General features: G+C 38.0%; 1 pseudogene; it reads right to left on the bottom strand.

The window, feature by feature from the left end:
* Nucleotides 1–25,892, bottom strand: part of LOC113834486 — a 40,918-nt pseudogene extending 15,026 nt beyond the window's left edge.
* Between the last annotated feature and the right edge of the window lie 1,077 nt (nucleotides 25,893–26,969).

The raw sequence follows: 26,969 nt of genomic DNA on the forward strand, positions 1-26,969 counted from the left end.
GATAAGAGTAACTTATTTCAGTTCTTACTCATAAATAAAAACACATTTTTTTTTGATTAACCGGTTATAGCAAACTACCTATCTTGAAGAGCCAACGTCCTTTCAACAAATAGAACAAACTGATTTCATCATTTTCACTATTATTTCTAGAAATTCACTTATCTCTGATCCTAAGAGAGGAATTAATAATTTCTTAACAGCCATTGGATTTTGTCCCATCTGTGTATGCCAACTGTACATATTTTAATTTTGATTTTATGTAGTGATAAAATATAAGGAAAAAATGATTCTAAATTGAATGATCTAGGGAAAACTAATTAAATTCTGTAGTAACTTTGTTGTTAAATCCAATGATAAGAAATAAAGATAAACGCTCATAATTTTCCATAAAAACCCTTAACCTTTTACTCCTGTCTAAGTAAGTTCAACTGGAAAGGTGAAGTTAATGCAAAAACAAAGGCATAAACTAAAAGAGAAACACAACCTAGGATTCTTTTTTTATTATTTTAGAGGCAGTCATATTTGCATATCCATCCTTCCATCCCCCCATACCCTTGCCCTCCCATCCTACCATATTCTCCACCAACCCTCAACCCATCCCCCAACTTCTCCCTAGGGATAGTGAGGGCCTCCATCAAAGTCCTTCATATCATTTGGGGGAGGACCTAGGCCCTCCTTGCTGTATCTGGGCTGCAATATTATCCCTCCATAGGGAATGGGCACCCAAAGTCCATTTGTGCTCTAGGGATTAAGACTGGCTCCACTGTTAGAGGTCCTATAGACTGTCTTGGCCTCCTAGCTGGTACCCGCATTCAGAGGGCTTGGTTCAGTCCAATGCTGTTTTGCCAAGTTCATGGCTAGTGTCTACATACTCTCAGTATGTCAGGTCAATTGTTTCTGCAGGTTTCTCCAGAACTGTGTTGGCTCATTTGCTCATCCCTCCTCCCTCTCCACAACTGGATTCCAGGAGTACGTTTCAGTGCTTAGCTGTGGGTGCCTATTTCTGTTTTGAACAGCTACGAGAAGGCTCTAGGAATGGTAACCAAGGTAGACATCAGGATCATTATAGGGGAAGGGCATCAATGGCATCCTCTGCACCACTGCCTAGATTCTTAGTTGGGGTCATCCCTGTGGATCCCCTAATATTTCCCCTGTGCCAGACCTCTCTCCAAACCTTTACTGTCTCCCTCTATCAAGGCATCTCCTTTGCCCTCTATTCCTCCCCTGTCTCAGTCCTCTTGTTCTCCTTCCCCTCTCCTTCTTCCCTTCACACATCCTTCCTCTCCCTGCCCCATGCTCCCACTTTGCTCAGGAGTACTTGGACCCCTGCCCTTCTTCAAAGGACTATGCAATCTTCTCTTGGGGTCCTCCTTGTTTCCTAGCTCCTCTGGCAGTGTGGATTGTAGTCTGGTAATCCTTTGCTCTGTGTCTAAAAATCATGTATGAGTGAATACATACTATGTTTGTCTTTTTGTGACTGGGTTACCTCACTCAAGAAGGTTTCTTCTAGTTCCATTCATTTGCCTGTGAATTTCAAGATTCCATTGTTTTTTTTTTTTTTCTGCTAAGTAGTACTCCATTGTGTAAGTGTACCACATTTTCTCTATCTATTCTTCAGTTGAGGAGCATTTAGGTTGCTTTCAGGTTCTGGCTATTACAAACAATGCTGTTATTAACATAGTTAAACATATGTCCTTATTGTATGGATGTGCATTCTTTGGGTATATGCCCAAGAGAAGAATTGCTGGATGCTTTACTGATACTCAAGAACTTCTCTACCTTCATTCTGATGTATTTTTATCTTCTTCAAATGTAACTTTACCTGGGAAATTTTAATTAATTTATCCTTAAATAACTTAAGCAATATTATTGTATACTCTGGTATAGAAATTTTAGTCATTAGACAAATCAATGGTAAATAAAAGCAAAAATCTCAACATGTAGCCAGAGATCCTCTCAATCCCATCTTCTTAGTTCTTTAGTAGAAATGGGTTTGGGGAGGAGAAAATAAAGTGTAACTGCTGTATTACTTTTTTCATTAGAAAAGTGAGGTAATTTAATAATACCTAGAGAGTTATCAGAAATCATCAGATGAAGGATTGGGGAGACATTCTAGGGGGTAAAGTACTTTTCAAGTATGAGGATAGGAGTTCAAGTCCTCAGGCCCCAGGAAATGCCAGTATGTATGGTGGTGAGAGGCAGAGGTAGGGGATTCCCAGAGCAAGCTGAGTAGAAAGATCACCAGAATTGGCAAGCTCTACTCTCTGTGAGAGACGCTTATTAATACACAGTGTGGAAAGACTAGGGACAACAACTTCTATCAATTCTGGCCTCCTCACACACATGTGCATGCACACTCATACAAGTTTATATACGATATACTTCTGTACACACAAATATGGGTACACATGCAGTCATTCACACCACAGACACCCTCATTCTAAACCTGTCAGTTATTAATGAATATCTAATATTTCTAGATTTCAGTCTAATGTGGGAAATAACTATCTTTTGAGAAATATAAATGGAATGTGAATGTCACATTTGTGACTCTTACTAAACATATTAATTTGCAAATAAACATAGCATTACTATTTATTCCACAGTCTTTAATATCAAGAAGTACCAAGCGCAAAGAGATATTAAACTTGGCTCTTTTTATGATGGATAGAAAACATATCAAGAATCACTTGGGAAATTGATAAGATGAAAGGTTATAACAATGTTATAACCTTCATTTTACCTCAGCATATTTGGCATATCTCAGAACTGTTTTTATCTTTAAGTCTAGTTTGCCTCTTGTTAGACATGGAAATGCTTCATTATTCAGGGTGCACCAGAAGCATGAGAGAAGCTCCAACTGTTTTCCTGAAGGGCTTGGATAAAATCCAAAACTCCCACAGCTCTAAATGCAAAGCAGTGGTTGTCACAAGCATTAGTAAAGGAAGAGGGCACAGATCGCAGCAGCACCTATGGGTACCATTGAGTTGTTCAAGGCTTCCCCCTCAAAGTATTTGCAGTCATTGACCTGCCCCACTTAGAGTGTAGCTGCATTGAGGCCTTACAGATTGCTATTTTGACATTAGATAGCACATTTGCATATTCTCAATTTATTGGTCCCTTGTTTTTTTTTAAGTTACAATATACAATGATTAGAGAGAAATTCACTTTGTCTCACAGAGACAAAAAGTTGAATCCTCCCAAGGTACTGAAAATCTACATACTTCAGTGTCCAGTGCCAATTTCTGTCTTCAATCTGTTTCTGTTAATGTTATTACAAATCATCATTCTCTTTTGTGTGTGCATGCTTTCACATAACAGTGACAAAGTCCAAGTATATTAACAAGAATGTATATTAACAAGAGGTTTACAGAAGTGTTTGTCTTCTCTATGTCACCCAGTCCCGTGTGATGGATCCCTAGGAAACAGTCCCACGTCTCTCTCTACCTGCACAGTGTCATATCTAAAGAGCAGACTGAGAATGGAACACTCAGATGCATCTGAAGATACAGAACAGGCACAGCATTGAGGAGCCATGTGCATCACAGGGCTGGCTTTCAGAGGCCACTGGTTTTGACCTACTGTCTTTTCCTGAAAGTACAGGGGTAGAAGAAAGTGCCCTGCTCAGCGTTAAAACAGAGGACATAAAGGGGTTTAATAGGACTATGTGCTTTGCTTTCAAGGCACACAGGAAAACAGATATATGTTGAGAATCTAAGGACACAAATGCAGTTGAGATAAAACTCTGTCATTTGGAAACAGGAAGAACTATAAGTTGAATGGTCTGAAGATTAATGTCTATAGGGTATGGGTATATCTGTGATGTTGTCTGATTCCTGTGCAAAGATAATTCAGTGGTGCTTGTATGTCTTCATCCATATTGTATCAGTCTCATGTGTCTTATATCCAGAGATGTCAGTAAGACCTGAGATGGTTGAAGGGAACCTGGATTGGGTGAGTCATTCAGTTTGTCTATCATTTAGGATCTGTTTTATTAGTAAGCAGAACTGTTTTTTAGGGTTTGAGTATTCTGAATCCTTTTTTAAAAGATGTATTTTATCATTTATTTACATGCATGTGTGTATCAATAATGCTTGCTTAGTTCAGATATCCAAATTGTGTTGATTTCCTCTTGTGTCTTGAGCAAAGACATTAGCAGTTTGTGCTTGCTACCCCTTGTAAGGTGTCAATCAGACCTGGAGTCAATTCAAAGAATCATGTAATCTAGTGATGAGGGTCTAGACTGAATTATTAGAAAAAAAACAGGGATGAGAAGACAAATAGTGTGGTCAGAGCTTGGAACCAACTGAGCAAGGAGTAATTGCAAGTGTGAATGAATGGTATAGTCACAGTGCTAGATGGCACACTCTCAATTATCACCTCTAACTCTAATAGTAACTCTAAATAAAAACATAAAATGACTTACATTTTGGAAGTATGCCAGATGTCTTTATGTAAATATAATGTATGATTATAATATACATATTAGTATATCTTTATACCTACATATACAAAACATAGTCATATTTTATTTGAACTGTCTTTACAAATATGGAAACCTGAGTAACTATTTGTGTAGTAATTGAGATTGATAAAGAGCATTAAATTAAGTATGAAGCCACTCTAATTAGAGGATGGGTTAGCTTGTACACTTTTAAGATCACTGGAATAGTTTTTATCTTTACTCTTAGTAAATTCATCCTGGATGTTTAGCTTATAATTTCCCTACCACATTCATGCAAGTGTCATTCAAAACAAGTTAATTGTGTTGTAGAACCTGGCATGAAAGGGTAAGGTATATTAAATTTACTTCAATAAAACATTTGTTCTGACAAGATATTTAGTGTAAAATTCTTATGAGTGAAACAATGTGATATAATACAAAGATACCAGCAAATGTGTTCTGGAAACATCTTTCTGATTTTGTGATATCAGATTAGAGAATTGTTTTATGCTTTATGAAATTGCAATTGAATGGATACTCTAGAAATCCTGTAGGAATTGTTCCAAAGACTGAGAAGAACCAATAAGCCACATTCAACATATAAAACTTACAACAGGTGGAAGAAAGCCTGTTCTTCCACCCTCTGTCAAACCTCTGATGTTTCAGTTACAGATTTGGTGCAACATTTTAGAACCTAGTATTTCAGCAACCCATCTCTACAAATATTTCGGGAGAAAGAGAATAATACAGCTTTGACTATTGACAAATACACTCACAGGTTTGTGAAGCTAGCAAACACAAAGAGCTGAAATGTATACATACCTTACTGCTAGTAATTGTAAAATAGTTTCTATTATGGCAACATGACATTTGTTTTGTTGTACAATGTCGCAATAGTCATTAAAACATGCTTCACTTTTCATCTAAATTCTGACATAACATTGCACTCATTTCTCCCAAGGCAGCTATCTGAATAATGCTAGAATTGTATTTAGTTTTATTATCAAAGCAATATGGAATCAAAATCATTAGTTTTGCTAATGAAAGCCAGATATTTGCATGTGTAATCCTGAGAGCATGCTTAATATGACCATTCATTTCAACACAATGAGAGTGGAGGAAATAAAATGCCAGATGGATAAATAGGCAATAACAAATTACATCTGCAATAAAACTCAAGAGTGGCACAGAGCAACAGGCAAAAAAAATACACATGTTGGAGGTGGGGTTGGGGGGTGATGTCCTGGGTTTTGAACTTAGGGTCTTATGTAAGCTCCCTTGTATCCCCCGCCCTCATTTCACATTTTATTTTTAATCACAGTCTAACTGACATGTCTGGAATCACATTGAACTCTATAACCCAGGGAAGCCTTGAACTTCCTGTTTTCATGCTATAGCTGGTATGTAATGCTTGAGCCACTAGGCCAGTGCAAGCATGCGTGTGTGTGTGTGTGTGTGTGTGTGTGTGTGTGTTTAATGCATTATACCTTAAAAACATGTTCATTATTTTAGTAATTATGGTATATGAAAAAATTCACAGCCAGTGAAATGTATATTTGTTCTCTTTAACAAAATATTTGGGGAGGAAGGGAGTGAGTGTCATGTAATTCAATCTTGTTTGTAATTCAAATATAAAAAGAAAGGAACCAAAAAAAAAAAAAAAAACCACTTGTCACAATGGCAAAAGTTCTGCAAAGATTAGGAAATCTAGGGTAGAAACCAAACATCAGAATACTGCAGTGGTGCCAGCCATGATGCTAAGTGACACCTGCGATTTCTTATGCCGTCATTATGACAACCTTTACTATTAGTGTTACTTTTAGCTTAAGAATGGGAATCCCAAGGTTTGGCTTGATGGACTTGTTCAAAGTAGCAGAGCTGTCATCCCTGCCATCAAGATTCAAACTCCACCCTCATTGCCTCCTAAATCTCATTCTCTGATGAGATTCAAATACATCTATAAAAACATTTACCTCCTTTCCTTTTGCAGTGATGTATTACAAGAGAAATGTGAAATAATAGAGAACCTTAAAAACCATAATGTTATGATATATAAAAATAATACTGGGCCCGGAAAGATGACTCAGAGGTTAAGAGTTTTTGCTGGCTGATCTCCAAGTCAACCAGAGTTCACTTTTCTGCTGTTGCATTAATTGGCTTCAGTGGACTTTATCTGCACCTAAGTGGCTCCTGCATCCTCTCCTGGCCTTCATAGACACCTATGCACATGTATCATACACATGCATAGACACACATTAATTAAAAATGTGTGTGGAAATATCAGACTACACATCTTGCTTTGATTGACAGTTGACCATGGCTAGGGTTATGTGGCATACTTCACTGAATGTTTCAGTTTATTGATGAAATTTTATTCTTCTATTAATCAGTTCCTCACACAGCATTTACTGAAGCATTTATTTGTCCCTCAAGGGATTTGATAAAACTTTCTTGGAACAACAATAGATAATTCAGTGGAATCTCTGTATGAGTGAATGCTGACAATATGGTTTTATAATCACAAGCAGAATATGCCCTTAGTATGCAATTAGGATTTGTATTTAATTAGTGTCTCAAAAACAGCATCTGATGAAGCATTCTAAATCTGTAACTATTGTATTTGGCAGAAAATTTACAGAATGTAATTGGTTTCTATCAAATCAATCCATGAAGCATGCTAAACTATTGAGGTATCTGTGCAGTACTCCTGTGCCTAATGCATCCTGGCAGTTTTGCTAGAAAGCAGCATTGATCTACATTATCTGCTTCATGGGGGAAATCTTTGAGGATTTCTACATCTGCTATAACAAGCTCCAAAGCTGGAGGCTACTGTGCATTAATGCATGTCCAAAACCAAACCAAACCAACCCAACAACACACTTTGGCAATTCACAAAAACAGCTATTCTCATACTGGAACACAGTTGAGACTCGTTCCTAAATAAATTCTAGTTTTGCCCTAAAGCAACCCTCCTGTTCTTTGCTGCAAGTTTTTCTACCTCATGCCATGTATAAGGGTATAGATGAACAAATCTAGGTGCCTCCATTATCTACTTTTAGTTTTCACTGGTTTGTGTCCTACTCTTAGTTGTCCCTGCACTGCCAAGATAATCAGCAGGGTGGTTAAATGGTTGTTGAATATTAAGTACATTTGAACATGGAGTTCAATTGCCAGGCACAAAGCATGACCAGCAATTATTTTTGCCAATTTGACTTTCCAAATGCTTCACTGGCATTTTCAAGGGGATCTTTTGTCAATCAGTGTCTCCAAACACAACCTGCTATTATTTCCTCTCTTCTTCTGGAAATACTAATTAAAAAAAGATGATTTAAGCAGTCCAAATACATAGCAGAATGACAAGTGTTTAAAGTCTGAGTGCAGTTTAGTGACTTATTCTCTTATTTTAAATAATTATGATCCAGATCCATTGCTTAATTAGTTGAAGTTGTTAAAGAGACTTTATATAGGAAGACCCCTCTTCTATTGATGTTATAGAAAGTTCTTTGCTTTATCAACCCTACAATATTATTATTACTCTTTGACATCCCTGGATATTTAGTTCTGACTTTAACTGTTTTGCTGTTCAGTAATGTTCTTTTTTATTTTTCTAGTAAAACACTTCAAAGTATACTTTAATAACTAGAACACAAAGAAACAGAGAGTGTTCCTATAGGGGAGTCCAATAGCCAAAATTTATAAAGAAAAGTCAATGATAAAATGAAAAACGAAATACATTGAAATAAAACTGAGGAATATTAAGGGGAAACACTAAGGTATGTGGAGTTGAAGAAAAAAATTGAACGTATACGAAAAAATAGTGACACTGGAGAAGGAATGCTTGTCTCTCCATTTAAGTTACAGTTACTATCACTATGCTAAAAGAACTTGATGAAAAGAAAATTGGGGAGGAAAGGTTTATTCACCTTACACTTCCATGCCATTGTTCATCCAGGAAGAAAGTCAGGGCAGGAACTCAAACAGAGAAGAAATCTAGATTCTGGTGCTGAAACAGAGGCTGTGGAGGGGTAGTGCTTACAGGATTGCTCTCTATGACTTACTCAGTTGGCTTTGTCAAAGAACTCAGGATCACCAGCCCAGGGATGGCACCTCCCACAATATGAAGGGCCCTCCTACATCAATCACTAATTAAGAAAATACCGCACAGGCTTACCTGGAGCCTGCACTTAAGCAGGCATTTTCTCACTTGAGGCTCCCTCCTCTCCAATGACTCTACAGGCCCTCTCCACACCATGTGACAGACTTTGAACATCCCCCATGGAAGGCCCCACCCTCCCTGGGAAGCATAAAGGGGATGGGATAAGGAGTCAGTGGGGGCAGGGGAGGAAGGGAGGGAGAGGGAACTCGGATTGACATGTAAAACAAGATTGTTTCTAATTTAAATAAAAATCATAAATAATTTTTAAAAGTAATAAACACACTCTCCCTTTTCACATATAAATTCAGTATCATTTTTATAGAAAAATCATTCCATGTGCTAGCTGTAGGCTAGGCTTGATCTTTTTAAATAAGTAACATCTGAGACTAGAGTGATGGCTTAGCTGGTTAGAACACATAATTTACTTGTAGAAAACCCAGATTCAGTTTTGGGCATTGAACTCACTTAGTTCACAAACCACCTGTAACTTAAGCTCAGGGAATCTATATTCCTCTTCTGGCATCTTCTCTCATGGGCCTGCATTTGCACACACACACACACACACACACACACACACACACACACACACTTCCATACAATAATAAATGTCTACTGTCACCCTATTCACAATAGCTAAGGAGCTGAAGCAATCTAAAAATGCTTCAGAACAAGAATGAATAATGAAAATGTGGTACATATAAATGGTGGGATGTTATTAATCTGTTAAGAAAGATGAAAGCATGAAATTCGCATGTAAACTGATGTTACTTGAAAACATTATGTGGAATGAGGTAGTCTCACTCCCCAAAATGAATGCATAGTCTTCTTCATCTGAGGTTTATAGCTCCAAATCTTGAGATGTTAATACAGAACATAGCATAATTATAGAAAGCAGGAAAGTATATAAAGATCACGGAATGCATCGGAGCAGTAAATATCTAGATATAGGTGCTAGGAAGGGGGAAATGAGGAAATGGGGAAGGGTCCTCTCACAGGATAGAGGAAGGAAGAACAACAGAGAAGAAGGAAGGAGAAGAAACACCAAGACTGATAAAACTTGAAGGAATGATATTATTTTTCCATTTACCTAAAAGTGTGTGTGTGTGTGTGTGTGTGTGTGTGTGTGTGTGTGTGTGTGTGTGCGCGCGCGCGCGCGGGCGTGCATGCTCATGGTAAATGAATTACTTCAGCTCACCATGCTTGCCACAAGAACCTTAGACTGACAAATGAAAACCCGAGTACCAGCCATAATAAATCTCTATTCCAGTTGTTGTTCAGGGTAGTTCATATGACTCCCAAAGCAGTATGCGCTATTGCTGCTGCCTTTGGTTGCTGGTTGTAATTATAAAAAGTGGCTCAGGAGAGAAAAACACCATGCAACAGAGTTCAAGCAGAGGGTTATTTAATTGGGAGGAAAGGATCATAAAAAGGGGAAAGAGGGTGCAGACCAGCCTCCATGGACATAAGCAGAAGGAGAGAGGAAAAAGAAGGGAGATGGGGGGGGGGAAGAAGAAGAAGAAAGAGAGGAAGGAAGGAAGGAAGGAAGGAAGGAAGGAAGGAAGGAAAGAAGGAAGGAAGGAAGAAGAAAAGAAAGGGAGGGATGGGAGTTGGGCAGGATCCTTTAAAATGAATAGGCACAGGTGGTGCTTTTAGTGGCAGTAGCTGAAGGTTTATCCTGCCAGAACTCCAAAGGCAGGCCAGTACAAATGCTTCAATACTAACAATTGCCTCTCAGAAGTTGAAGATAAGTTGCTCTTACTGAAAACACCACAAACTTAAGACACATGGTTTGGATGATTTGAACTGTATCTAACCTGGAAGCCTTTTGCCTATAGTCTAGCTTCTATATGATTACAAAGTACTGTGTAAGGAAGGGAACCAATCAATAGTCCTACCTCTCTGTGAGGTTATTATTGCAACAATAATAACCATGGCAATATATACCTAAAGATATAATAATGGCTGTCACATGTCAGTACCTGCCTGCAGCTGTTTAATTGGACTTAAGGACTGTTTACTCAGAGGGAAATTGTTTCTGGTGCTGGAAACCTAATCAACTCCCCAGGAATCATGTGTTAATGGATCTCAGTGAATAATCTAATACTTCAACATTACTTGACCACCATAATTCCTAACAGCATCCTAAATCTTTTTTCTTATATACAAATAAGTACAATGACTCCCTCATCAATGAATATTCTCTTTGCAGAAAATGGAGACCATTGTAAAAATTAAAACCAACACAAGGCAGAGATCAATGGATCATGGGCAGCCCAACCACAAAGGATACATATTCAAAAACAATTATTGTACCTAAGGGTCAGGGAACATCATACAAGGTGGAGAAGAAACCACAGAGGTTGATAGCCCCGAATTCAAGGACAGTGTTGGGTCAAACCCTAGAGCCTGATATTTCTGTTGCATAACCTACAAACTCCAGGCTTGTTATGCATAGCTACACCTATCTCTCTGGTGTTGTTAATAATCAGGACGTCTTGAAAGCATGGAGGCAGGATACTTAGCTGTACAGATCTCAATGCTGCCGTCACATCCCACATTTCCAATGCACTTAGGACATGTTCCCACCTAGAATATTACTCACCCTAGATAGTGTGGTATGGACAGTCTTGAGAGGCTGAGAGAGTCTGCCCAGCCCTCAGACTACAGAGTTCAGTGTGGCTTGCAAGCTTCCCCTGTATACAAAGAAGGAAAGGTGCTTAGGTAAAGACACCTCTGGTGGGCATAGGACACTTCTCCCACACAAACTCTAAGCACAAGCCCCAGGAAAGACAGGAGTGCACAAGTTCTACTCAGCCTCTACAGTATTCCTTGACTACACCACACCATCTCCAATTTCAAAGGCCACAGAAAAGAAACATTCCAAAGTGAAATCATTTTTTTTTAATTCTCATAGTCTCTTCTGTTGCTAACTACCCTTGTAGTATTCTTATTTTATTTCATTATAAAAAGCCTAAATTTTATTTTGCTTCCTACATTTATATAATCTTATTTATTAGTTTTAAAAAATACCAAACAATACTTTCCCCTTTACTTTAATTTATTTTTCTTTACCTGTGTAATTCCTCTTTCTATACTTACAGAAGCATTTGGCATTATATTACAGGTTCTTGTTTTAAATATACTATCATTATATTAGCATTCCCCTTATTCTTAATATTCCCCATTTTAAATTTTATTTAAATTTATGTTGGATTTTTATTATTTGGATTTTAATTTCTATGTTCATCTATTTTTAAAAAATATTCATTTTAATTAGAATGGAAATACACCACTCACCCTTCTCATTCATTCTCCAGCTGTCCCAAGGCACCCCTAATCACTGCTGTGCTCATTCCACTCCCCAGTATGAAGTAGCCAGCCTTGACATCACATTAACACAAAACACAAACACATATTTGGCACCTGTATTTATATATTTGTATACTCTTACATATGTAACAAAAATAACCAGAGGAAAAAAGAGGCTATCAATTAGAGATCATTTTCATTTCCTTCAATTTTTTTTCTAATCTCTTCCTCCACAAAGTATTCTTAAACTTCTTCCATTTAAAATTTAACCATTTCTTTTCCTTCTCCATTTTCTCCTTCCTTTGTATCATTCACTTACTATTTGTACAACCAAACAAAATGAATGATTTTTATTTTAACTTCATAGCCCATCATATAGCATTTTTGTGACTTTCTCATGATATACTAGGATACTTTAGTTGACTATAAGGATATGTATATGTTTTATATTGTTTAATATTGCTATTATCACAGCAGGTTGTTTTTTGATCTCTTACTGGTTGGGACTAGAGACTGAGACTTCAATAATAGACTCCTCAATAAGACAATCCACAGCAAAGCTGGGAGACATCCAGACCAACACACATGCAAATTGGAACACAAGAACATTAAAGAGTAAGGCAATAAACATGACTATGCCAAAAGATCACAATTCTTTACCCACTGAACTCAAAGACAGTAAAATGTGTAAAATGCCAATGTGAAGACATAGAAATATTTCTGTTAGAAATTATCAATGAGCTGTACTAGGTTATATGCAAGCACATGAATTCATTCCAGAAGCTGGAGGGGGAAAGTCAGTGATATAAATTAATATTCACCAAAATAGGAAAAACAGTAGCAGCATGAAAATAATTTAGTAAGGAAATTAGATTATAAATAAAAGCCAAATAAAAATATCAGAAATGAAAACCTCAATGAGTGAAATGAAAATGATAAACAGTATTACTAATAGACTTGACCAAATAGAAGAAAGAATATTAGGGATGGTGAAAAAGAATGAGAATGTGAGCAAAGTTTCCAAGAATTCTATGATACAATCAAGCAATGAACCCAGGAACACCCAGAACAGAAGGAGCTTAAATACACAATAAAGGCACAGAATAAACAGAACTTCCATTTAGTAAAATTAAAGCATAAAACTTTCCCAATCAAGAGAAGTAAACGTACTTATAAATTTAAGAATTATTTAGGAACCAAAATTGAAAAGTTAGTGACTAGAAAAGGACCTCCTCATGACCATTAATGCAAAGGCATCAAATATAATATACAAAGATTTAATGAAACAAACAAAAATTATAGAAACAGAATCTGAAAAGGAAAAAAAATCAGCTTATTTACAAAGACCATATATCATGTCGGAATGGCATTAGGTCTCTTATTAGTAACACAAAAAGCAGAAAAAAAGGGAATGCATATTTAAAGTCTTTAGAATAAAAACTATTTGATTTCTGTGTTATATCAATCAAAACTTTCTTTTAAAATAAAAGACAATATAAGGCAAACAAAAACTAAGGCAGCACTGAAGATATTAAGGAACACTGAAGGGAAGGAAGGAAGAGCTCATTATGAAGATCACATACCATGACCAAGTTGGTTTCATTCCAGAGATGCAAGATTGGTTCAATATGCAGAAATCAATAAACTTAATTCTGAGAATAAATAGACTTAAAGACAGAAATCCTATGGTCCTTTCAATCATTATTGTAAAGACTATCTACAAAGTTCACAATCCACTGATAATAAAATTCTCAACAAAATGTAAGTGTCTTAATTATGTTTTCTGTTGGTGAGATGAAACACCATGACCAAAAACAAGTTGGGGAGGAAAGGGTTTATTTGGCAGGAACCCAGACAAGGCAGGATCTGGAGTCAGGGGCTGATGCAGAGGCTATGAGGGGAAGCTGCTTACTGGCTTGTGTCCCCTGGCTTGTTCAGTAGTTTTTCTTACAGAACCCAGGACCACCAGCTCATGGGTGGCACCACCCACCATGGGCTGGGACCTCCCCCATTGATAACTAATTGAGCTGGATCTCAGAGAGGCATTTCCTCACCTGAGGCTCCTTCCTCTCTGATGACTCTAGATTGTATTAAAGTGACACACAAAACCAGGCAGCACTACTGACCCCTTATCAACTTGACACACAAACATACCACTATTAAGCCATAACCCTCCTTTCTTATTCATCCCCAAGATCTCGCACTAAAAACATAAATCGTTTTAAAGTCCCCCAATCTTTACAAATTCAAACACATTAAAATTTCATTCTCTTTAAAATATTCAATCTCTTTTAAAAGTTCTAGTCTTTTATGTGTGGATGCCTTTTAAAAAAACCAAAATTAAATAACTCTTCAAGAGGGAAGAACCAGGGCACTGCCACAATATGAATCAAATAAAACCAAACTCCGACAGTATAAATAACTCGATATCCAATGATCTAGGATTTACTCATCATCTTGGGGACTCCTCCAAGGAGCAGAAGTCATTTCTCTGCTCTGTCTTCTGCAGCACACACAGACTATCTTCTGGGCTTGTACTAGCTTCACTCCACTGCCATTGCAGTTGGTGGTAGTTGTACCTTAGTACTGACATCTCCAAAATGCCAGTGTCTTCTGCTATAACTGGGCTACACTTTCATTGACTTTCTTCATGGTGTCAAACCTCAACTCCTTTGTATAACCCCTTCATTCCTGGGACTTCAAGTGCCACTGAGGCTGCACCTTCGTCAATGTTCCTCCGAGGCTCTCAAGCCTCAGCAGCCCTCCATCATTCCTTCATTCCTTCAAAACAAGTACTGCCTGGGTGACTCTTACACATTACCAAGTGCAGCTGCCAGCACGAGGTACAACCTTGGCTGCCTGTGGAACACAGCTTCTCTGTGCTCTCTGGAAAAACTTCCCAGAAGTTTTCTCCTCGGGAAAATCACTTAATCAATACTAATTTATTAGCTCCTGTGGACCAGCATTAAGGATTCCCAGCAAAGCAAAGTTTCACTTAGTAGTTCTGATATCTTGCTAATCACAGCTGATTCTTCAGCCCCAGCTAACCAGAACCACAGAATCTTAATTAAAAATAACAGGTGGCCTCAATAGAGATTTTAATCTTCCCTCTGAAACGTCACAAGCCAAGCCTCTATCCCCTCTGTACTACTCTCAATATTCTTATCTTCCAAGTTCCCTCAGAACTTACCACTGAGCTCTTAATACTCAGTGGCTTGTCTAGCCCAAATTTCCAACATTCTTCCACAATCCTCCTCAAAACATTGTCAGGTCTGTTGCAGCATATCCCATTTCTGGTACCAATTTGTCTTAGTTATGGTTTCTACGTCTGTGATGAAACACCATGACCAAAAGGCAAGTTGGAAAGGAAAGGGTTTATATGGTTTATATCTCAGCATTGCTGTTCACCACTGAAGGAAGTCAGGACAGGAACTTAAAACAGGGAAGGATCCGGGAGTCAGGAGCTGATACAGAGACCATGGAGGGGTGTTGCTTACTGTCTTGCTTCCCATGGCTTGCTCAACCTACCTTATTTATTTATTTATTTATTTATTTATTTGTTTGTTTGTTTGTTTGTTTGTTTCTTTTTGGTTTTTCCAGACAGGGTTTCTCTGTGTAGCTTTGGAGCCTATCCTGGCACTCACTCTGGAGACCAGGCTGGCCTTGAACTCACATAGATCCACCTGCCTCTGCCTCCCGAGTGCTGGGATTAAAGGCGTGCACCACCAACGCCCAGTTCAACCTAACTTCTTATAAAATCGTGGACCACCAGCCCAGAGATGTCACTACCCACTAAGGGCTGGGCTCTCTCTCACTGATCACTAATTGAGAAAATACTTTACAATTGGATCTCATAGAGGCATTTCCTCACTTGGTGCTCCTTCCTCTCTGATGACTCTAGCTTGTGTCAGGTTGAAACACAAATCCAGTCAGTACAATAAGTTATAATCAACAGCCTATAGTCACCTTTTAATTAATGTAAAAGAAAAAAAAACTGAGAGAATAACTGCAATCCCTTCCTGTGGAATGATAAAGTGGTGCTCCTTTATACTTAATATGTTAACTAGAGCATGTTACAAGGGAAGTAAATAAAAATTGTGTAAATGGAGCCAGAGACAGGGCTCAGCAGCTGAGAGTATTCTTTCAGAGGCCCAGGGTTCGGTTCCCAAAACCTACCAGGTGGGTATCTACAACCATCTTTAACTGTATCTCCAAGAGATCTGATACTTCCTTTCTTTATCTGTTGACAATAAGTAATGCACATTGTGCCTACATGAAGGACAATGTTCACATACATAAATAAAATAAAAAGAATAGCGTATATAAATAAGAATCCAAAGTATCTGTGTTTCAGATGATATGACTTTATATTAAGAAGAACTTTAAAAGTCTATCCAAATACTCTGAGAACACTTTCAGCTAAGTATCAGAATGTGAAATCAGCAGACAAATATTAGCTTTTCTATTTACCAATAACAAAAATATCATTCATAATGATTTTGAGACATTAAAATACCACAGTATGAACCTAACTAAAGAGGTAAAAGATTTTCCTAAAATGAAAACATTATGTCCAAAGCATTATTTTAAAATGAAGAAAGGAACTGAAGGAAGGAAGAAGGAAGAAATTGAAAAGGATTCTAGATCATAGAAGAAAACTCTGTGCTCATGGAATGGAAGAATTAATCTTGCAAAAAATGATAGCAAACCCCATTGAAATACCATTAATCTTCTTCATACCCCTAGAAAGAGAGATACCATAAATCCATATAGAAATACGATGCCTCTGGAATATTTGAAGCACCTATAGACAGAAGAGTAATACTGGGTTATCACATTATCTTATCTGAAATTATACCTCAGAGCCCCAGGACTAAAAGCAGCATGCTACTAAAACAAATCTAAGACCAACAGAATAGAACACAGGCCCTGAAAAATTAAGTCCACATAAATAGAAGTTGTCACCTGCCAATTTTTGATAAAGGTATCAAAGCACACATGTAATAATTTGTCTCTTCAACAAATGGCACTGGAAAAACTGGATATAGTCATATGGAAAATTAAATTACATTAGTATATCACCTTTCATGGAAATTCAACTGAAAAATGAATCAAATGCCTTAAATTTAAAATACCAAGTTCAAAACTACTAGAGAAAAACACAAGCAAAATGCTTCAAGCTGTGAAACTTCTGAATCTGTCTGTTCTTTCATCTTAGAATCTATACCTTTCTGCAACTGTGACAAAAAAGGTCTGACTTATTTATAAGGCTCCATGTCTCTATTTTTCTGCCCAATGAGACTAAGTGGCTTCACTAGGATTTGATTACTTATCATTCTGAGACCAGTTTAAAATTCTCAGCTGCTTGCTAACCTGCCCAGGATTTGAACTAGGTTATTTCTCTTGCATCTGGTTAGTTTGCGGACTAACTACCTAGTTTTGTAAGTTGCAGGAATAAGGCCAACCCAATCAAACCAGAGAAAATACTGCAAAATTTATGTTCATCTATATCATCAGACATCTGTTAAGACATGTGTACTGAAGCCTGAGGTAACAAAACAGTTTGTAAATTACTATAGAATAATTTAGAGAGGAAGCATGACCTGATTACACATTTCCCCTTCCTAAGCAACTATATAAAATTACCAAGAGCAGAAGGTGCAAATCTGTAAGGAATGAACAGTTAGCTAAGTGTACAGAGAAAGATGCCGCCACACGGTATTCACACTCTTCTATGATGACATCTCTTTACACCCACCCCAGAACATCTGTCAATAATACAACTGTCTTACATTTATTTCTTGACATACAGAATTTAACTTAATGTAAAATAGTGCACTGGGGACATGGCTCAGTTTCTAAAGTGTTTGGCAGGCAAGAGTAATGACCTGAGTGTGGTCCTTTACCACCTATATAAAAGGTTGGGATTGATGTATATACAAATACTCCTAACACCAGGAAAGTGGAGATGGGTGGACTAATGCAGCTGGCTTTCTGATCAATCACACTAGCTAAACAGGCAAGCTCCATGGTCAGTAATGACCCTGCCTCAAAAAATAAGATGAACAGCAACTGAGGAAGATAACCCGTATTATCAATCTATGGCTGCTCCCCTCTCTATGCACATATGTACTTACATTCACATAGACACAAACACACATGAACCAAAAAGTTATGATGCAAAATGCTGGAGAGGAAAGTACATTAACCAACCATAAAAAATACAGTGATATCAGGTGACAGGTGACAGGCAGGCTTTATTATTTTACAAAGGGATTCTTTCTTTGGAATGGGCTTTCCATTGAGAAAGTGTCACTCAAACTCAATCTCTCTCTTCCAGACAAATTTCCCTGTAAGACTTCTTAACAGTGAAGGATTACTACACTGAAGAATGAAGGGAGTTCCATAGTTTCGTGGATGGAGACTTATCTGATCTCAGCGAGGGAGTATTATTTCTGTTCTCCTACATATGCCTCCTTATCTAGCAACCTGAGTTCTCAGTGACCTGAGACTGCAAGAGCTTCACACATGGTGTTTCCTTATCTGTGCAATGAGCATACCACTTGAATGACATATGTTGGAATGAGGACTGTTTTCAAAACTTCAAATGCCAAAAGAGTTTTCCTTGATGGGTCATGAATGAAAAAAATGATCTATCAAAAGACCATTTTAAAAACTACTGTTGGTAGTGTAAAATCTATTGCCAGCATCACAATGTTAAATTCACTCATCTGTTCTAAGCCAGGTTTTTATCTCTCTGTATCACAGAAGGCAGATTATGAAAACCAGCAGAATCCTATGACACAAATAAAATTGAACTTAATTTTGGGAATGCAACCATAGATTTATTTTTCTTAGTGCATTAGAAACATAATTTGGTGATTTAATTACTTGCCAAAGTAGTCCAATTTTTTCTAACTTCTCATTTTTGCTTTGGATTTCTTCTTTACATCCTATAGTACAAAGTGCCAAAACCTAGAAAATCACCCTGTGATATTAATGTGCTAAATACCAACCTGAGTTTGAGGGTGTTCTTTATAATACTTGCTATGTCGTCCAAGAAAATTTGATACAGTATTGTCTCATGTATCACAGCCTGGCTTTGAAGTTTTTATGCAGTTAAACATAGTCTTGCCTCCATCTCCCTAGGGCTAGGATGGTAGGCCTATTTTTTTATCACCATGTCTGGTTTATGTAATGATGTGATTCATATATGTTGCTAAGGCACTTCACCAACTAATACACACCCTCAGCTCAGGTCTTGAATCACTATTGATGACATTATGACCTCATTCATGGTAATGTATTACTGGGAAATAAGGACAACAGTGTGTTGCCCTAGGCTGCAGAACTTCATAAATTGGAATTTGTTTTAGTAAGTGATAGAGATTTCTGTAAAACTCTTGGAAGCTTCTGCATTCCAATACCTCCCATATACAAAGGTAGCATACAGGCCCTGCCCCTTGAAGACAGGAAGACTTAAACAGAGGTAGCATTAAAGGAAAGCACCTCTCTCCTTGTAGTGCTCAGCCAGGGCCTCTATCACTCAAGGAAAAGTTGCTAAGGGAAGGTCTGAAGTTAAATGTAGATGCTTAACAAACACTCCAAAGCATGTGACAGCAAAGCAGTGTGTTGCTAAGAAACTGTAGCTAGAGCAGGCAGGGGGCCACAGTAACAGAAAGGCTGGCAACAAACGTCTGTGCTAAGACACATGAGAGGTTGGTCATGCACTGCAACCCTATGTCTGTGGCTTTGTGCTTCTCTTTTGTTCACTTATATTTGTGATCCTATTTATAGTTAAAATGAAGTCCTCTCTTTAATGGAGGCTTTAATTATTAAGCCCCTACTCTTTATGTATATATATATATATATATATATATATATATATATATATATATTATAATATAATTGTATGTGTTACATATAATCTCAATCCTTACAATGCACACAAAGAACGTCTATTACCGTTAATACATAAGGAAATACAGCCACAATACCTATAATTGACCTGTATAAAAATAAGCACAGGGGATTGTAAAACATTAGTCAAAATGCTGTTTAACATTATGCTTTAATGGTAATGCTTTGCAACCCTGTTAAATGGCAACTATGTGCCATATGGTGAGTCTCAAGTTCCCTTTTTTGCTCTAATAGTTTTGTCATGTGGTCCCTGACTCTAAATATCTAAGTTAGCTAAACACATTTTTATGACTTTCATCTTATTAACAATTAAGGGGACAAACAAATTCACTGACATTTATATTTTGGTGCAGGGTTTTGCACAGAAACATTGTGAAACCCTTGCACTGATTTTTTTTTAAAAAAAAATATTCTGTTTGCTGACACAATGGAGAATTGAGCCAAATAACTTGCCTTTAGCAAGACAAATACTCTCTCAATCAACTGTGTCCTGCCTCATTTTGAGACAAGATAGCCAGGCTAGTCTAGAACTAGCCACAGTGCAGCCTTTATTTCTCTAGTGGCAGGCAAAATAAGATAGTCACTGTGTCTTCCTCATTTTCACTTTTATCATAAATACATTTCATTGCTTATTTACCCAGATTGTCACCAATCTCATAATTCTCCTACCTCAGTCTCCTCAGTGGTATTTGACTACAGGTTTGTTCTGATGATCTCATGTTCATACTTTTTTTGTTTGAATTATGGTGTACCCCTGGTTTATAATATTAAAGATAAATTAAATTAAACTTGAAAACTTTATTGCTGAAGAACAGTTCTTCTAAGAAAATTTTAAAGAATTGGAATTCCAATGTAAGGTAGTGAGGGAAAGTACTTATTTGGCTGGTTTATAAATATTGTAAGGCACGGGGTGCATAAATACACAGGGAATGCCAGAATGGTTACTAGTGGGGAAGGGGACTGACTAAATCTGAGTTTGTTTTACATTGACCACTCAGGAGTTATTTTCTCTATGAATTCTTGGTAAAATGCTCCAGCTTTAAGAAAAACCTTTAACGGTAATATCCACACACTCTCTTGCCTTAAAAAGTTAACATAGAATAATCCATTGTTTTATGTAGTGCTTGATAAAGATACTTTTGATAAGTGCTAGTTTGATAAGTGGTCATATACAGACATTTCCTGACCTGTTTTAAGCCATACCTCAAATGCATGCACCTGAGATTATCAATGCAAACCTGTCGTCAACAACACTATTCAGGAGTCTGAGATAGGAGGGTTATAAATTGGTTGAAAATCTGGGAAAGTAAGCAACAAGATTTGTTTATGATAGGATTCTGTTGAATTAGAAAAAAAACATATTTAGCACATCACAAGATATAGGAAATAGGTGCATATATCATGGTATGTATTGTTACATCACTCTTCACCACATTGTTTCACCCCATGAATTAGAGATAGAGTTTCTGCGGTGAAGTTTGGAGAACATTTAGAGGAGATAACATAAATATTAAATAATTTATTCAAGAAAATATGAAGTTATAGCTTCCTAAATCATCTTAATCCAAGATTCGATCTGATCTAATAAAAAGCATGAAGAAACCTCATTAAAAAACAAGCAAAACTCAAGAGCAGTGTAACTCATGACTGCATCTGAAATATAGCCAACAAATTGCTATAAGCTGTACACACATTGCCATAGATATATGTACTTGGCATTATTCAGATAACTATATACATATCAAATATATGTAAATATGAGTATCATATTAATAGTATGCAGGACATGGCCGAGAAGAATATATCACACTACCATAAGGCATGTTTTTTAATGACATATATGTCCTCTGATTTACAAATGTATGTAGACAAGCCAAGGAACAAAAATAGTTACAGCAGTTTTTAAAAGGCAAAGGATACTGGAAGAAACATCATAGCTATTTGTAAGTGTCTCTATGAAGCTACAATAATCAAATAGCTAACTAGTTGGTTACTGGTTGGGGGAGTGATATATAAAATAGAATAGAATGTAGAATAGAATAGCATGCAGACATAGAGCTGCAAAATGTATCAAATAAGATTGTGACAAAGAATATTGTAATTAATGTTATAATTAAGTGAAGAAAAAGATTTAATATTTCAACAAACTTAAAAATTAATAAGTTACAAGGCTGAAACATGGTTTCTATTAAAATTCTGAAATTATATAATATGAAGGCTTTCTTACTTTCCAATGAAATCTACTCCAAACTAAAACATAACCATGATAGTATGTGTAGATACAAAATGTAAAGGCATGTTTCCAAATGTGGCCTCAGCTCCAGACTGGTGTCTAGAATTTTTTTGTGTTGTGTGGTATTCCCTTGGTCTATAAAATCCTATTTTAACCCATCTCACCTGGACTTCTATGTCTGTTGTTCCCATGAAGCCTCCTCTTCCTAGAGGAATGCCTTCTTCCGATTCCAAGTTTCCACAAGAGCATCAGTCACATTGTTCCCAATGGTGATTCATACCTGTCTTAGAAGGAATCCTTGCTGCATGTCAGCTGGGGGTCTGTTTTCAAGAGTATTAAATCTTCTTTGTTTTCCTTTCCCTTGGATATATATGTAGATCCTCTAGGATCCTCCAATGTAGATAGAAAATGAGTCCATACTCGAAATAGGAACTGCAGTGGGTGGCAAGTTTCATCTAAAAATAACATGATTCAACACAATCTACCACTACACTAGTCTGTCAGCAAGATTTTCCAATGTCAATAAGCTTAGCATTGGAGAACTTTGTTATTTTGATATGGCTTTTGTTGGATGTTTGGCTTTCAGGAGAAGCAAAGACCAGACTGTGAGATCTTCAACTTTACAGAAATGCTCAGACCATGTTACTAGGTAACAAAGGAGCTTCCATTCATGGTAAGTCTCAGCTGCTTGGCTCAGGCCTGATGGCAGGTGTTGAGAATCTTTCTGGAGGAAGAACTAAAAGGAACTAGTTTGATGACTCACCCTCATTTCATATCTGTGAGAGACATTTTTGTTTCTCTAATAAGATGAAAACATTAGAGGCGATTTTCTGTCCTACTCTCTAAGGAGAGGTTAGTTTTAAGTTAGTTTATTTCTTTGGCTGGTTTGTTTTGTTTTTATAAGCTATGTCCTCTTACATCAGAATTCAAAGAGCACTTGTTTGAGGTGATCAAGTTGGTTGTGTTAGGCACAGGCTGGTGGACCCTGAGAAAGTGCATTAAGTTTGGTTAAAGCCATGTGCTCACTATAATAAAGCCCTGGGGATGAAGGAGAACAAGAATAAGTATCTAACTATGTTTTCTCAACTGATCACAAATTTATTATTTGTATTACATGAGATGTATTTGTTGTATTACTGATGCAATTATAGTGCATATAGTGCATATATTTGCTCTACTGAATGTGAACATGAGGTATTCAATCAAGCCTGCTATTAAGGTCTGCAATCATAACCACCAGTTGTCCCAACCTTAGTCTTCTAGGATCACTTTTACAGTTTTCAGGTATCACCATACTTGTGGGTGTAACTTCTGAGAGGAGCCTTATCTGGACTCACACATCTCCACCCAGCCCTTTTGAGAGAGCTCTACACCTTGGCTCACTTGTTCTACTACTGTCAGCCATGCTTCTGGCTTCTGGACTAGGAGTACAATTCTTCTATATTGCTTCTGGTATCTCCACTCAGAGTAAAGTTCTTTACTACAAATGTGTTTTCCCAAAAGTGAAAACAAAACACCAGGCATTTACCTCTACAGGACGCCTCTTGCTTTAGTTACATTGCTCCTGATTCTGGTTTCCAGTACATTCTTTTTTTCTCTCTCTTATTATTATTATTATTATTATTATTATTATTATTATTATTATTATTAATTCAAGTTAGGGAACAGGCTTGTTTCACATGTAATTCCCCTCTCCCTCTCCCTCCCCTCACCCCCATTCCTTCTCCCCCACCTCCAACCTACCCCCCACCCCATCCACCCACCACTCCCCAGGCAGGGTAGGGCCCCCAACCAGGGCTCCACCAAGTCCACCAAATCTTCCTGTGCTGGGCCTAGGCCCCTCCCCATGTGTCCAGAGACAGAGTGCATCCCTTCAAGTGGGATGGGCTCTCGAAGTCCCCACACACACACCAGGGCAAAATGCCAGTCCACCTTCGGAGGCTCCCAGGAGTGCAGGGGCCTCCACATTGGCATCCATGATCAGGGGGCTGGATTAGTCCCGTACTGGCCTCCCAAAGAGCGTCTGGGGTCGATATGCTTTCCCTTTTTTTTGACCAACTGTTTCTGTGGGTTTCTCCAACCTGGTACAGACCCCTTCGTTCTTCATTCCTCCCTCTCTTCAACTAGGTTCCAGATTTCAGCTCAGTGTATTTCTGTGGATGTCTGTCTCTGTTTCCATCAGCCGCTGGATGAGGACTCTAGGATAGCATAGAGAGTAGTCATCAATCTCATTCTAGGGGAAGGGCTTCTAGGCCATCTTCTCCTCCACTGCCCGGACTGTCAGATCGTGTCATCCTTGTAGGTCTCTGGAGATCTCCCTAGTTCCAGATCACTTCTCGGACCTATAGTGGCTCCCTCTGATATGGTATCTCTCATCCTGCTCTCTCTCCTCTATTTTTCCCCCAACTCAATATATCTGCTCCTCCATTTCTTCTCCTCTCCTCTTCTTCTTGTACTCTTATTGTGGCAGCACCCACTCCCCTACCCTCATGCTCTCAATTAGCTCAGGAGTTCATGCCACTTCCCATTCCTGGGGTCCATTTATCCCTTAGAGTCATTCATGATTTCTAGTTTCTTTGGGGAAGAGGATTATAGGCTGGTAAACCTTTGCTCTATGTCTAAAAATCATATATGAGTGAGTACATACCATGTTTGTCTTTTTGTGATTGGGTTACCTCACTCAGGATGGTTTCTTCTAGTTCCATCCATTTGCCTGCGAATTTCAAGATTCCATTGCATTTTTCTGCTGAGTAGTACTCCATTGTATAAATGTACCACATTTTCTCTATCCATTCTTCAGTTGAGGGGCATCTAGGTTGCTTCCAGGTTCTGGCTAATACAAACAATGCTGCTATGAACATGGTTGAACATATGTCCTTGTTGTATGGACATGCAGTATTTGGGTATATACTCAAGAGAGGAATGGCTGGATCTTGAGGTAGATTGATTCCCATTTTTCTGAGCAACCACCATACTGATTTCCAAAGTGGTCTTACGAGTTCACACTCCCACCAGCAATGGAGGAGTGTTCCTTCTTCTCCGCATCCTCTCCAGCATAGGTTGTCATTGGTATTTTTGATTTTAGCCATTCTGACAGGTGTGAGGTGGTATCTCAGAGTTGTTTTGAGTTGCATTTCTCTGATGGCCAAGGATTTTGAGCACTTTCTTAAGTGTCTTTCAGCCATTTCAGATTCCTCTGTTGAAAAATCTCTGTTTAGTTCTGCACCCCACTTTTTAATTTCATTGTTTGGTGTTTTGGTGGCTAGCTTCTTGAGCTCCTTGTATATTTTGGAAATCAGTCCTCTGTCAGATGTGGGGCTGGTGAAGATCTTTTCCCATTCTGTGGGTGGTCGTTTTGTCTTACTGACTGTGTCCTTTGCCTTACAGAAGCTTCTCAGTTTCAGGAGGTCCAGTACTTTCTATTGCAAAAAGTAAAAGTAATCTGCATTGCTTTTCATAAATACATGGATTAATATTTTCAGTTAAATTATTTTCCCTGCTACACAAGAAAATAAGTATATGATTTTTGTTGTTGTTGTTGTTACAGAGATCTGAAAGTTGGCATGCATCTGTGATGGTTACTCTTGATTCCCAGTTTGACTGGATTGAAGGAATTTTAGTGGATTCATATTAAATATATGTGGGAGGGCATTTCCATATAAGACTGGTATGTGATACAGGAATTGAAGGGGGGAGGCACACCTTGGAAGTAAGCAAAATTGGCAAATAAGAAACTTACGTTCATTGAAAGCTGAAAGAGAAAGAGCATAAGGTTCCCCTCTGCTATCTATGATTCCTTGCCTCCAATGAGCTGCTCCCTCCTGTGGCATTGCGCCATGACTAAGTCCAAGTATGGGGCAAAACCCTGGAGATTTGATTAAAAACCGAGTCCGGCTGCTTGCGCTATGTTCGTCTTTCCATCTTTATTCATCTGCTGTTTTCCAGAGAGAGGGCAACTGCACAGTGGAAAAACACCAGGTGAAAGAGCTCCTGGAGGAAGAGCTCATGTTTTCCCAGGTGTAGTGGGTTGAGGCCAGGGCTGTAAGTCAGGACTAGAACACAGGATGCACCCATGGTTATTGGCTGACAAGCAACTCACAGAGACCCTGGACAAGCAACTCACAGAGAACCTGCAGAGGCTGGGACCCAACATCCTCCTTCCCATGCTCCTCCTTCTATGATGTTCTGCTTCCTGTCAGGGCCAACATAATGGACTTAGCTAGGCAGGGGAGGAAATATCTATTACTTTCAGCTAAACCATATACAACCCACCCTTCAAGAGGCTTTTATGGGACAATTGTTCCATGGCTGTGGTTATGATTTAAGAGTGAAATTTGTGCTAATGAACTCATTTGTTTGAATACTTGCTGACTAGCTGGTGGTGCTGTTTCTGGAGACTGCAAAATCTATAGGAGGTAGAGCTTAAGTAGAGGGAGTGGAACAGTGATGGACAGGCTTTATGTGCTACAGCTGAAACCTTCTTGTAGCCATGGTTCTCTGTGTGTCCTGAAACACCCATATATATGCAAGGTCCTGCCTGTCACTGCAGGAACGGCTTCACCAACATGCCTTCCTCAAAGTGGAGGACTGTATCTCCTCAAATTGTGAAATAAATTAAAGTATACGCCCATCAGTTGTTTTTTTTTTTTTTTTTTCACTCTTTGGTCACAGAAGTGTAAAAGAGGAATGAATAAAAACACTGGTCCTGGTCAATTCCCATGCTAGTCTGATGCCACCAATGGAGGAAAGTGCTTCTTCTTTTAGTCAAAAGTTGAAGGTGGAGAATAGGTATCCAGATGGTATATAGACTTTATGCCCTAATGACTATAAACTCTGGTTCAATAGCTCAGTTACTGTTTCATTTTCTATGACATTTGAAACTTAAAATGTATCAGGCCTCAATGCCT

The sequence above is a fragment of the Cricetulus griseus genome, chromosome 2 (assembly GCF_003668045.3).
Source record: "Cricetulus griseus strain 17A/GY chromosome 2, alternate assembly CriGri-PICRH-1.0, whole genome shotgun sequence".
NCBI classification, from domain to species: Eukaryota; Metazoa; Chordata; class Mammalia; order Rodentia; family Cricetidae; genus Cricetulus; species Cricetulus griseus.